Source organism: Nelumbo lutea, chromosome 1, assembly GCF_056320005.1.
Source record: "Nelumbo lutea isolate HS-2025 chromosome 1, American lotus-T2T, whole genome shotgun sequence".
Classification (NCBI taxonomy): Eukaryota; Viridiplantae; Streptophyta; class Magnoliopsida; order Proteales; family Nelumbonaceae; genus Nelumbo; species Nelumbo lutea.
Window position 1 is genome coordinate 142,852,973 of NC_142684.1, and position 12,914 is coordinate 142,865,886.

At 34.3% G+C, this 12,914-nt stretch overlaps 1 long non-coding RNA gene across 8 annotated transcripts; it reads left to right on the forward strand.

Annotated features, from left to right (window-relative positions):
* The first annotated feature begins 951 nt into the window (after window positions 1-951).
* On the forward strand, window positions 952-12,495 carry LOC148878041 (uncharacterized). Of its 8 annotated transcripts, none has more exons than XR_016105739.1 (7): window positions 1,085-1,307; window positions 1,844-1,968; window positions 2,049-2,148; window positions 10,600-10,970; window positions 11,055-11,879; window positions 11,957-12,196; window positions 12,294-12,495. It is a non-coding gene; the product is annotated as an uncharacterized LOC148878041 (long non-coding RNA). The 8 variants fall into 8 exon arrangements; XR_016105738.1 differs by having other exon boundaries at window positions 11,055-11,549; window positions 11,640-12,196; XR_016105742.1 differs by adding an exon at window positions 6,768-6,833 and having other exon boundaries at window positions 1,175-1,307; window positions 11,055-12,196.
* The last annotated feature ends 419 nt before the right edge of the window (window positions 12,496-12,914 follow it).

Genomic DNA, 12,914 nt, shown 5'->3' on the forward strand with positions numbered 1-12,914 from the left:
TTTATTTATATTTTATATATCATTAATTTAGTAAGAACTTATTTATTAAGTTATTTTAACTAGTATTCGTCATTTTAATTATTACTTGATTATTTTCATTCTAAAATATGTGTTAATTGTTATTATTAACTAACAATTAATAATAATTATTTGCTATTTAAGTAATTTAGTCAAAGATTATAAATAGGGCCATTATATAGTTGGAGCCTTAGTCATGTGTTTCTTTTGTATATTTGTTCTTCTAATTATTATTAATTAGTAATCATTAATTATTTTTATATTCATTAATAATTAATTATTAATTATTTCTAAGTTTTTCATCCATTAATTATTAGTTATCCTTATAGTTATGGATAATTAAAATTCATAGCTACAAATATAAATAGCTTTTAGCCACAGACAAAACTTGTAGCTAAAGGTTAATTATAATTTATATGGCCACAGATAATTCAAGTCCATCTGTCTCGCTATAACATGAGTAACATTTTACAATGACCAAAGTGGTTTTAGCTACAGACAAACTACCCGTAGTTAAAGTTCAACTTCTATGATTTAAAACCACGGATTTAATTAACCGTGGTTATAAATATCCATTAGCCACGGACAAAATGAAATTTAAACACGGATGAAACGGCCGTAGCTAAAGGTCAATGTTTAGCTACGGGCATTGATTGTCCGTGGCAATATCCCATGCTTTAGCTACGGACTCTTATGTCCGTAGCTACAGTCACAACAAGAAAAATGATCTTTAGCAATGGTTTGTTCAGCAACGGACAAAAAAACAGTTGCTAAAAATCACATATAGCAACCGAGTATTTTGTCAATTCTCGTATTTAGCTTGACCACGGTTTCATGGACCGTTGCAATACATGCTTTACTTTTAAAAAGATTATAAAGTTAACCGTTGCAATACATATTCTACTTTTGTTGAAACCGTGACTGCATGTTTGCGGGGGGGTTTCCTCAAATTTTCATCATGTGACAAAAGAAAATAAGCATTTCCCGCGCATACCTTCCTTCTTGCGCGTCTTTCTCTATCCCTCGGGCTTCTACTAGTGTATCTCTCTTCAAGTCAAGCAACGGTGAGTTTCTCTATCCCTCTTCTTCTTCTTCTTCTTCTTCTTCTTCTTCTTCTTCTTCTTCTTCTTCCTCTTCTTCTTCTCTCTCTTTCTCTCTCTGTCTGTCGTATTCCTCTCTCTCTCTGTCCTATTCATTTTTCTATGCTCACTTTGACCAGATTACAACTCTGCATTCGGCAGTGTTAAGGCGAACTCCAGTCTTAGGTTCAAAGATCAGCAAATACTCTAGTAGGTTTCTTGGATAGAAGGGGCTAATGAATATGGATCTTACTTGTATTTGGGATCTCAATGGGGTAGTTCTTTAGCTAGGCTTGGGTTAATCTCTTCTGGGGTTATGTTTTGGGGGTTGAGCTAGATTATCCATGGCTAGCTCAGTTGTTTCTTTACAGTTTGAGTTTTCCTTTATTTTTTGTACTCTTTTTCTATTGTTCTCCTTTATGCATATCTTTTTTTTTTCTGTTACATTCAACTGTTTAATGTGTTGATAACATGCGTCTTATAATTGACTTAACCAATACCAATATTTTAATTTTGGATGGGCTCAAGGATATGATAAGGATCAATATATTTTTCTTTATTTGTACATTTGCTTTGTTAGGACACTGATGCTTGTAAATTAGATATAGTGTACAGGCTTTATTACCTTTTTTCTGGTTAACAACTTTCTTAATCACCTATTGGTGCATGCTTCCATATTTGTGCTAATTCATGAGGGGTATTATATAAACATTTGAGTAATAGATGTCTTTTTTATTGTTCCACAGGAATTGAATCAATTGATGTCACACGAATACTGTCACAGAAGGGTGGGAAGGCAGTTTATCCCTTGCCACGAATCAAATCTTTAGTAGTTCACTCAAAACTAAATTTAACAGTATTGCTGTTTGCAGTTAAGTTTGTAGTCATTATTTGTTCACATATGATTAGAGCAATAATTTCTAAAGAATAATAATGGTTGTATTTTAACAGAATGTGACAGGTGGAGACCACTTGAAAAATAGAGCTGCTTACACTAGGGAAGGAAGGAAACAGCTCTTTGCTGTTCTGCAAAGTGCAAGGGAATCATCAGGTGACTGTTCATTGACATCTAGATGAATTTAGATATTGTTTGTACTATGACTTGTAAAAGTAACATGTATTTTTTGGACCAGGGACTATTTTTTTATATCCTTTTTTTATATATTTGTGTTGTGTTATGTATAAAAACCCTACCTTGTACTGTTACATGCTTGTTCAAGGTCTATGCATTTATTTTTTACATGTTGTGTTATGTATAAAAATCCTATCTTGGCTATATTGATTAATTTGGGAAAGTGTATTAAAAAAAGGAAAGAAAAGATAGAGCTAGGATTATTTTCCAGAGAGCCTATTGTCACTGTTGTCATGCTGGACATAAGGCCTGTCTAGGAAAAGAAAAATGGTTTGGAATTGCATTCCAGCTGCAGTGATCTGGAACATTTGGAAGTGAAGGAACTCCTGGATTTTCCAAAAACAGTTCTGCAATGAAGAGGAATTACTATCAAGAATAGTAGGAACTATAATATTCTGGAGCCTGTCTCATAAGGAATATTATGGAACATCACATACCTTGGTTTTAGATTCTGAAAGCTTGTATATAGGTCAATACAGATAGGATCAGAGGAGTACCTGTGCATTTCATTATACTCAATCCTTTATACATGTTTTTGTTAATAGTCAATGAACATACTTTACCTTTTCCAAATAAAAAAAGAGATAGGATTAGGATTTGGGGTTAGATCTTGTGAGTGTTTGTCCAAACAAGTACATACCATTCTATGTGCTCTCTCTCTTTCTTGGTTATTAATGTTGGTAATTTCTTAATATGAAAAAAGAACACCATGTGCAATAGGATTGTTATAACTCTCGATGGTCTAACCATAGCCATCCAACACTAAAATTTGTTATTTGTACATTGTTGTGTCATGTTCCCCCGTAATAGCTATGCCTGTTCACCCATTGTTTGGCCATTAGAGTCTTCCAAACTATTGGCTGATCTTTGCATCCAACTTTCCACTCAGGTACTTAATTTCCTTAATGATATGCCAGTATTGCTAAGAGGCATGGTAAACATTCCTCAACCAACCTACTATGACCTTAGAATCTCCTTTAACCACTAGATTTCTGAAATTGAATAATTTGCTCAACCTCAACCTTTGCAATATAGCTAGTGGCTTGGCTCTTGTGGAATCCTCAACACCAATTAGAAGATATCTATTATCATTTATACCTATTTTAAAAGAGGTTGTGAGCACACTTTCCATGGAATTGAGCAACTCCACAGCTTGAGAGGTTTCAAAATCCCTTAAGGCTCACCCAAGTTCCAGAAAATCTCCAAATTAGGATGAGAAGTGAAAAGAGAGACAGGTTCATGTTAATATGTAGAAATGGAGTAGATAAGAGGGAAAAAAATCTTTCCCATTGTCCAGAATGAAGCCCCACCTTCCTTTTAGTAGTCTTTTTCACCACAGATGTACCCAAAACATCAGCAGTCAGCAATCAGCAGACTCAGCACTCATAAGTCTATGAGTTCCTTTGCTCTGTCTGTTCAACTAATCAGAAATTGAGCTGATCAAAACTGGAATAACTTAGCTTCAGGAGAGGGAAGTAAAAAAAGGACCCACTTTCTCTCTTCTACAAATGAATTAAGGTGTTGTCTATTAGTCGCTGAAACCCATCCAAACCAAGCTCTGAATCAATTCTCTTCCAACTCAATTCTACCCTTATTTCTCTAGTTTGAACAGTTTCTTCAGAGGGCCTAGCCCATTTCAGAGCCATCTCTACACTGGCTTCAAGCTCAAATATCATGAATGGCTCCTCAGTCAAGGCCCAAAGACTGTCTTCCCCAACTCCCAGAATTTTCCCTTTGAAACCATTCTCCACATATGTTCTCCCTATCAGACCCAGGCTGCCCCACCCCTTCCTCCATCCCAAACCACAACCATGTTAGACCCCATCTTCAGCCCAAACATCCTTCCCTTGAAACAAACCACACAAGGCACCTTCTCCTCCAGTGATTGCAGGTGCTTCAGCCACACCTCCGGCACTAGATGCCACTTCTGCAGCTTGGGCATGAATACTTCCCCGAAAGAAACAATCTCTAGTCCTGCCCCTCCAAGTTGCCTGCCACCCAGCACCCAGACTTCACCCTTAAAGACAAACCCAGAAGCCATGAATCTTGGATCATTCAATTGATAGATAATTGTAAGCTGTAACTATTATTTTTTGATAGATAATTGTAATCTGTAATTATGATAATCAAAACTTCAAACAAGCCAAGCACAGATAAATCATCATCATCTAAGCCTTGTTCTAGTCCCAACTATATGGAGTTGGTTGCATGAATCCTGTTTTTCCCTATTTTGTTTATTTATTTATGGGCATGTGTCAGTGTTTATAGAAGCTAAGAGAGAGATGCCATGTTGCCAAGTTCAGCTTCAAAACTTGCTTCACAACAACCTGAAAATGATTTACAGATTAGATGGTTCATATTTAGTGATAATGCTGGTTGTGGTGTTGGCGACTTTTAGTTGGACCCTATTTATTAATCAATGCGTATTTGAATTGATTCTTTCAACTGGTAGTACCATGAATTGATGCTGGTTGTGCTTGAGCAAGTTCATCTACAAATGCTTGAACATTTGTTGATGCTTGAGCATCTACAAAAAACTAGTAGTTGTTAAAAAGAGGTTGTGACATTAGGCATTGTCTAATGGAAGAGGTAGTTTGAGCCCAAATGTGAGACATTTCATTTGTTTTCCCCATCAAAAGCTAAACCTTGGAAGGAGCTAACAACTCATCACCTCATAAGCCTTTTGTGCTTACGAGGTGTATGCTTCAACATGAATCTTTCTGGGCAATTCAAAATTTATGCTGTTTAGGTTGTGGTTATTTGGTGCCTGAGCTGACCTGACCTCAATAGGATTAGCTTGGTAGCCCAGTTGATAGTTAGGTTGCCAACCCATAGCCATGACATTAAGCAAATGAAGAGTTTACAAAGACAATGTGGTTGGTTACAGTTATATTGTTACCTGGAAACCAGATTTAGAACTGTAAGGTATCATTATGCCATATTGTTACCTGGAAACCAGGAAAGTAAATCATTAAAAGAAAAACAGGAAAATAATGTGGTTGGTTACAATTATATTTCATTTTTAGTGAATGTTTTCAGTTACTTTTTGGTTTGGCCATTAATAATATTTATATCTTAGTGATAAATTTCACTAGAACAGTAGAAATTGTAACTACCACTGTCATAGTGATAAAAAAAAGAAGTTTGGAATCTGCATTGTAGGACCTGATATTTTGGTATTTTAAGCCTAGGTTTCAAATGAAAGATTTCTTAGTTATTACTGTAAACGGCAAATGAAAGTTTGATTGCTTTGCTTGTTTATTTTGATGGTGTTAGATGGTTTTGGATCAAAAAATAAATAGAAATCTCCTGACTATTTACTACTAATTCTAATTGGGTCTGCATTGATAAATGGTGTATGTTATTAGACTCTTTTCCTGTGGTGTGTGCTGAGAGCCTAAATTTTGTTTCTTTTTTTCTATATTTTTTCTTCTTTTTTAACTTTATTTAGATGAATATTTAATAGGAATTTCAAAGATTTTCAAAAGAAAAGTAGAAGATAATTTCAGGGTCAGTGTTGTATAAGTAATTGGAAACTCTAGAAGAATTAAAATAAGTTCTTAAATCTTAAACCTTGGGCTGACAAATATGACAAGGCGGTTTTGAGTTTGAGAGTAGCCATTTCATGTTAAAAATGCTAGAGGTTAGGTCCATTTCAATTTCAGCCCTCCCAAGACACCAAATAGCTGGCACCATTACCAGCACTGGTGAATGGTGATGGCCTTTTTTCCCCTCTTTATTTATATATATATATATATATATATATATATATATATATATATATATATTTGTTCTTCTTAGAGTGCTTTCCTTGAGACTTGGGAGCAGGAACCCCTTTGATGCTTCTGTAGTTATTGTTTCCAAAATGGAGAGTTTAAGAATGCCAAGTTTGAGATGATCACACCAGTTGAATTCATCAACTCAACCAGATGGGGACGACTCTAATATAACTATAACTAGGGATGTAAATGAGGATGGGGACGGCTCTAATGAAAATTTGGGCAACAATCTTGTAATGTAGATGAATTCTCCAAAGTTGATTTAATGGGCTCCCAGATTTTGATCAAGTCTCCAAAGTTGATTTAGTGGAAAATTTATGGGAGTCACTTGAGTTACAACCTTGTAATGTAGATGAATTCTCAGTTTAATGTTTTGGTCATGTAATTGAAATATGTACTTGAAGTTGGTGTGTCATCTAGACAACCAATGTGATAGGATGCAACCTTTGGGCCTTTGTCAGTGTATGGTCTGCGATAGGACTTGATACTTATGTATGTAACAACACTTTTAAGTCCCAAAGTACAGAGCCTCAAAACTGGGTTTTGTGCTTTTTGGGCTTTAAAGACATAAATCTTCAAAGTTTTTCAAGCATAACTATATTCATCAGATTTAGGTCAGACCTAGATTGTCTTGAATGCTTTGGTATTTAGAGATATTAAAATACTCCTAGGTTCCTTTAAATGACTTCATTTCTGATATACCATTTTTTATCCTACCCTTAATATTATTTACTTATATTGATTGTTGTGAATTTATAGGATTAATTATATTCATAAGGCATTCTGCATAGGCTTTGTGACATCTAGTTAGCTTTGGAAAAGGATGTAAGTAATAACTTCATTGTTTATTCTGTTTATTCTTTTGGCTATCTTTTCTAATATTGGAATGCCATGGAATGTGTGCTATGGATATGCTTTATATGATATTATAGTGCTATGGATATGCTAACTGACATGGTGAGGAGTTTTAGGGGATTACATGAATCCACCATATAGATGTGTTTGTGTTTTTTCTTTCTAATTCTAATGTTTATATGCTTTATATGGTCAACTCTTATTTATTAGTTAAGGTGTGTAGATAAGCTCTGCTTTATTAGTAAGGTGTGCAGCATATCAACCAAATAATATAAAAGGACAAATTGATAGATCAGCTCTGCTTTATTAGTGTTCGCTATGCATATTGTACACATGCTGAACTGCTAGCCGTACTACATGGATCGAGATTGGAAAGTTGCTACATTACAGAAACATAATGATGGAAGGGAAATTGAGGGTAGTAGTTGGTTGGATAAATAAAAATCTAGGGCTGTGGAAGTTCAGAAATAGCATACCTGTTTGGTTTACATAATTAGTTAGCCATAGCAGAGCCAACACCTCAACTAGTCCTGCATACCTGTTTGCTTTACACCTTTTTATCTCTCTAGTTATCCAATTCAGTAGATAATTCTGTAGATATCACCTTGCTTTTTGGGGGCTAGTAGGAGTCCTGCTGTAGAGATGGGAGCCAAGTAGTAGTGTTATCTACAGTAGATACTGCTGTAGATATCACCTTGTTTTCTGGGGGCTACTAGCTCTCTCATCGGTGGGATATTCTCTGCTACCAATTAATGGATCAGAAATGTTATCATGGGTCAGGAATCAGGATTCCTGTATTTTGCAATTTTAAACCAACATGCATGGTAAGAATCATTAATGATCGGATAATTCCTTTGTTGATTCCTGTGAACGCCGGAGGTGTTTCCCCAACGTTCACAGAATGGCAACTCCACTGGGGAGTTCTGAGAATAGTGTGAATACCATTTCCCACGCCGGTTCCCCTTGTGGGCAATTGGTGTTGACTCTTAAACAACATTCTGGTATTTGTAAGTTTTAAGCCCTTAGTGGTTTCTTTTTATTGTGTTCTGCAAAAAGTACAAAGCAGTTCTGTTTGTTTTCTCTAAGTTCCTAATTGCAGTTGTTTGTAAATTCTGTTTGTAGGTAATTGAAATTTGAGGTCTCTTGGAATCTTTGCCCTGTTTTTCTCTTCCTTTTGCAGCTGGAATATATATATATATATATATATATATATATATATATATATATATATATATGATGGAGTTTCCTTGAGGATAACAATGATCTCTAGATGAGTAGTTTTGTTGTTTGCTGTGTTAATGGCTTGCTTAATGTAAATCAGTAAGGGAGATTTTGGTAAGAAGTTCCTTTAGTCTCAGTTTATTTCTGAGGTTTTGAATAAGTTTTGGGTCTTATGGGAATAATTTCCTGCTAATGGCTTGTCTCAGTATCCGTAGGTTTGTACAAGCTTGTTGACATTCTAAGTTGATAATTTACTGTGATAACTGTGTTCCAAGAGCTGTGTTAGCAACTTTTCCAATTATCATACCTGTCCATGTTATTGTTTTCTTGCATCATTTCTTGATTTGAGGGAATCACTATTGCTGGATTTCAGAATTGGCACACAGACCAGGCATATCTATGAGAAACTCAGACTTGGGGCACGATGAAAAGAAGTATCTGGCATTCTTAAGTCCGGCTTCAGTCTTGTCTATAAGTTGATTTCAGATTGGGTTTGTCCAGGTTGGATGTGAATATAATCCCAAGGGTAGATTCACCATTGTTTTATGTTTATCACTTGTCCTATTCCTCAGACGTCAGCTGCCTTCATCCTAGGGCCTAGCCTTAGGGAAGACTAAACTAGATGGGCGTTTATGGATTTGGAAGTCATGCAGGAAGGCTGATACCACGTTACCTCAAGTTCTGGACATTATTGTGCAGTCTCCGTAAAGTCACAGGACCGAAACTTTGACTTTGGGACCACCATTCTAGTCTCCCTTCATTCCCCTCTCAGATTGAGACAGTTGTAGGTTTAATTGATAAAACACCTGCGCAATTAACGGCTAAAGAGATTTAGGTTCGGGGCTGGGTTGCCTTAGCCAGGTCTCTATGTTTAATTTCAATCCTGGTTTTTCTATTGTAAAGGTAAGAGTCTGAATTCCCTTGTTTGAAATAAATGCTCTTTGGGTCTGAAATAAAGTGTGGATCCTTACTCTTAGATGTTGGCTTTTGGTTTGGGCAAAATGAAGAGAAAAGAGAGTTGGGTACTAAATCAAAAACAAACAGCCATATCAATTCAGACCTGGATAGGAAGTAGCCTCCTTGGACCCTTCTAAGTTGCTGAAGTTTGGTTGCTTGAAAACTCCTTTGGTAACTGATATTGCCTTATGTTGAAAAAGTAAAACAGTAGGTCAGTTGTGTGAAAGGGTGGCTTCCTTCCCAATATGTTTTAATGGTAAAGCATCTGCTGTTAGTGTGTGTTGAAATCTTTAATTTGTTTGTTTAACTTCAATAAGTTGAGCTTCTTTTCGCTATCTTTTCAAGATAAAATGTTTTTTCTAGTCTTCCCTTGTTATCTTTTCTTAAGGGAACTCTGGTAAAATACTTACCTGAATTGGTTTGGTTTACATAATTAGTTAGCCATAGCAGAGCCAACACCTCAAGGCTGTTTATGGGAGTTCCAGCTTAGCCATTTTTTAGATCATCAGCCATCCATCTTATTTTGATCTTATGTAGAGGAGTTGAATGTAAATGTGTTGTGCATGTATGTAGACACACTTTTCCTGCATTCTTGAGGGTTGTTCACCCTCTATATATATATTTTTACACTTAATACATTTTCTCTTTGTCATAGTTTAATTACATTGATCTAGGCTAAGATTTGCTTCAGTTCTGAATTTGATTCATCTAATCATAGTTTAATTACATTTCATTTAATGATTCATATTTGAGTGAACAATTATGCTTATAAACAGAATCATATCAGTTTATTTAGTGTAGATGATCTATGAACTATGTGCTCAAGTTACTTGATCTTATCAGTCTAGCATTGAAGGACACACCTCAAGAAAGACTGAATATTGGCAAATATCACACAGTTCCAGCTTACCCCAAGAAAGACTGAAAATTGAAGGCCACACCATAGATGGGCTTTCTTTGTTGCACCATTTGATTTTGATACCCCTGGATTTTTTTTTAGGACATAAAAAAGAAAACGATCTCAAATAAATCAAGTGCAGCAAGTCCCAAATTCTCAATTAAATAGGGAAGTTGAAGAACAAGAGATTGAAACACAACAACCACAGCAATCTCATTTGCAACACCCTCAAGCTTCTCAACCCCAATTAGACCCTTTGCCCTCTCATCATTCTCAGGAGGAAACTGAAGACCAATTACCTCCACAAATAGAGTCCTCACAGCACAAGAAAACAAGAGGCCCCACTTTTTGTAAAGATATGTATAAAATAAATGATAATGAGCGCATTTCTGTATATTTTAATTAAGTATGGCCAATCAAAAGATGGAAACTTGTCTCAATTTATTGGCACAATAGCACGCAATGGAAATATTGTACCTGTTGATGTGGATAGTTGGAAGAAAGTATTGAATACAAAAAAAGATCGTGCTTGGGGTTTTATCAATGTATTCTTTTCAATTTATTCACTATTTGAATTTTAGATTTGAACATTTTTCAAATAATCAAATATGTGTGATGAATTATGATATGTAAAATCTCATTCTTACATGTGCAATGCAGGATAAGTTTGATGTTTCAAATGATTGTAATGGTGTTTAAAAGACCTAAATGCAAAATGGAAGCAATGGAAATGTATTCTATATCGAGATTTTTATAAGCCTGAAGTTCCGATAGCAGAACAACTTACTCCTCCAATGGATCGTTTTGTTAAAGAACAGTGGGTAAATTTGCTTCAAATGTGGCAATTTGAAATGTTTAAGGTATGCAAATTAAATTCATTAAAAATGATTTTTTATTTAAACATACTAATATATTGTTTTTTTTTTACTTTTCTGTATTAAACATTTAGCAAAGTAAACAAAAATAATCATGCTTTGAAGAAAATAAACCACTGTGCAAGAACAAAAAGTTTAGCACGGACTGACAAAGAGGTAAAGTTTCAACTTTATATTTTCTGAGTAACTATTAAAATTTATTTGCTAACCAAAAGGTATTATTTGTATATATGAAAATAGGCAAAAGAGGCTGGGGAAATATTAGACAGGGCTACTCTTCTTAAAAGAACACATACTCGTAAGGATGACAAACCTATCAATGATGTATCTGCAGAGATTATGGTATATACTTGGATTTTCTTATTTGTGGTGTTAACTCTGCATATAATTTTATAAATTAAATTGTTTAATTAATATATTGTAGTCAAAGATCAATGAACTTGCATCCTCTCAACAAAATAATGAAGGATCCTCAGAGAGAAGTGTTATCACCCAAGATGATATTTTTTCTCAAGTCATCGGTAAATCAAAAAAGCGTGACCGAGTGTGCTTGATGGGATTAGGTTCAACTCAAACAGATTTATGTGGACCTGAACCAAGGAGACGTGTCTCAAATATTGAATTGGAGATTGAAAATCAACAATTAAATGATAAAATCAGTGACTTAAAGGGCAAAATGAAGGATATGGCTACAAATTCTTCTAAATTAAGGAATCTTGTGCTATAGATAAACAAGTAAGTATTATTTTTTACAATACCTAAATAATTATACATATACCAATTGGATTGACTATATGATAATGATACTTGTTTATTATAATTTAGGTCCAAATTGTTAAAAATGTTCCTTTGAATTCTTCACACCAAATGCATTCCTCTGCCGGTAGCTATAATGTAGTGTTAATCCCACATAAGGTAAATGTATGGTTATAAATACTAATTTATTATAAGTAAACAATATTTAATATCTATATTGTTAACTGTTAGGAAATACGAGTTGGGAGCATTCCTTCACATGTCGGCAGCAATCAATCCATTCAATGTGCAAATGAAAATTTGGATGAGGTATTCTTAGTATGATATAATAAATGTTATTTCTCTCGAAAAATATGATTATAATCCTAAAATGATTTAATACGTAGGCACTCAAACATGTGAAGCTCATTTACCTAAGATATCATAAAAAAGATGTGGCAAGAAATATATTTGTTAGTGAAGATCCTGAAAAGGTGGTGGGTGATGAAGCACTTGGTCATGGATGGTGTGAAATATCCTTAAAATCAATAATGAATAATGACTTAGTTTCGTTGAGAAAATGTGGTAATATGGTAACTCTCGGAGGAGATGCACTTGGATCTCACATCAGATGGGTTAAATCAATGGTAATGCATAATGCATATAAAACTCTTACATTATTTAATTTATATATCTAATTATTGACATCAATCCTTATGTATTCACTTTTGTTGAACATGACAGGCCGAAGTTTATGATCCAAAGCAAAGGTCTTGAGTATGATGCATGTGCATATAATCAACTGTTCAGATGCAACAAGGATAATTTTATTAATTCTCTTTTCTTTTTTAGTGATGAAAAAAAATTATTAAAAGTGTGTATTGAACAAAGATTACTATGAATATTCTGTATAAATTTGTATAGGTTTTATCATATAGTAACATGTGAAATTAATTTCTTTTTGTAATGACATTTATCAAAAAATCAAATGAGAAATAAACATTTAGCAAGGCTTTGCTAAAGGTTCCATACAACAATAGTTTTAGAAGCGGTTATATTTTGTGATGACAACCATTCTACAACATCGATTTTTGACGTTAACTGTTGCTATAAAAATTTTATAACAACCGTTAATGTAAAAAACCGTGGCAATACAAACGAATGGTTAATACTTTTAGCAATGGTTTTATTTAAAACCATTATCATTTCTATTTATTGATCAATAGCCCATATTCTATAGCCATGGATAAAACTGTTACTATAGCAATTTGTAGCAACGGTACAAAATAAATCCATTGCAATAAATTTTTTTATAGTAATAGTTAAAACCGTTGTTATACATATATTTGTGGCCACGATGTACAA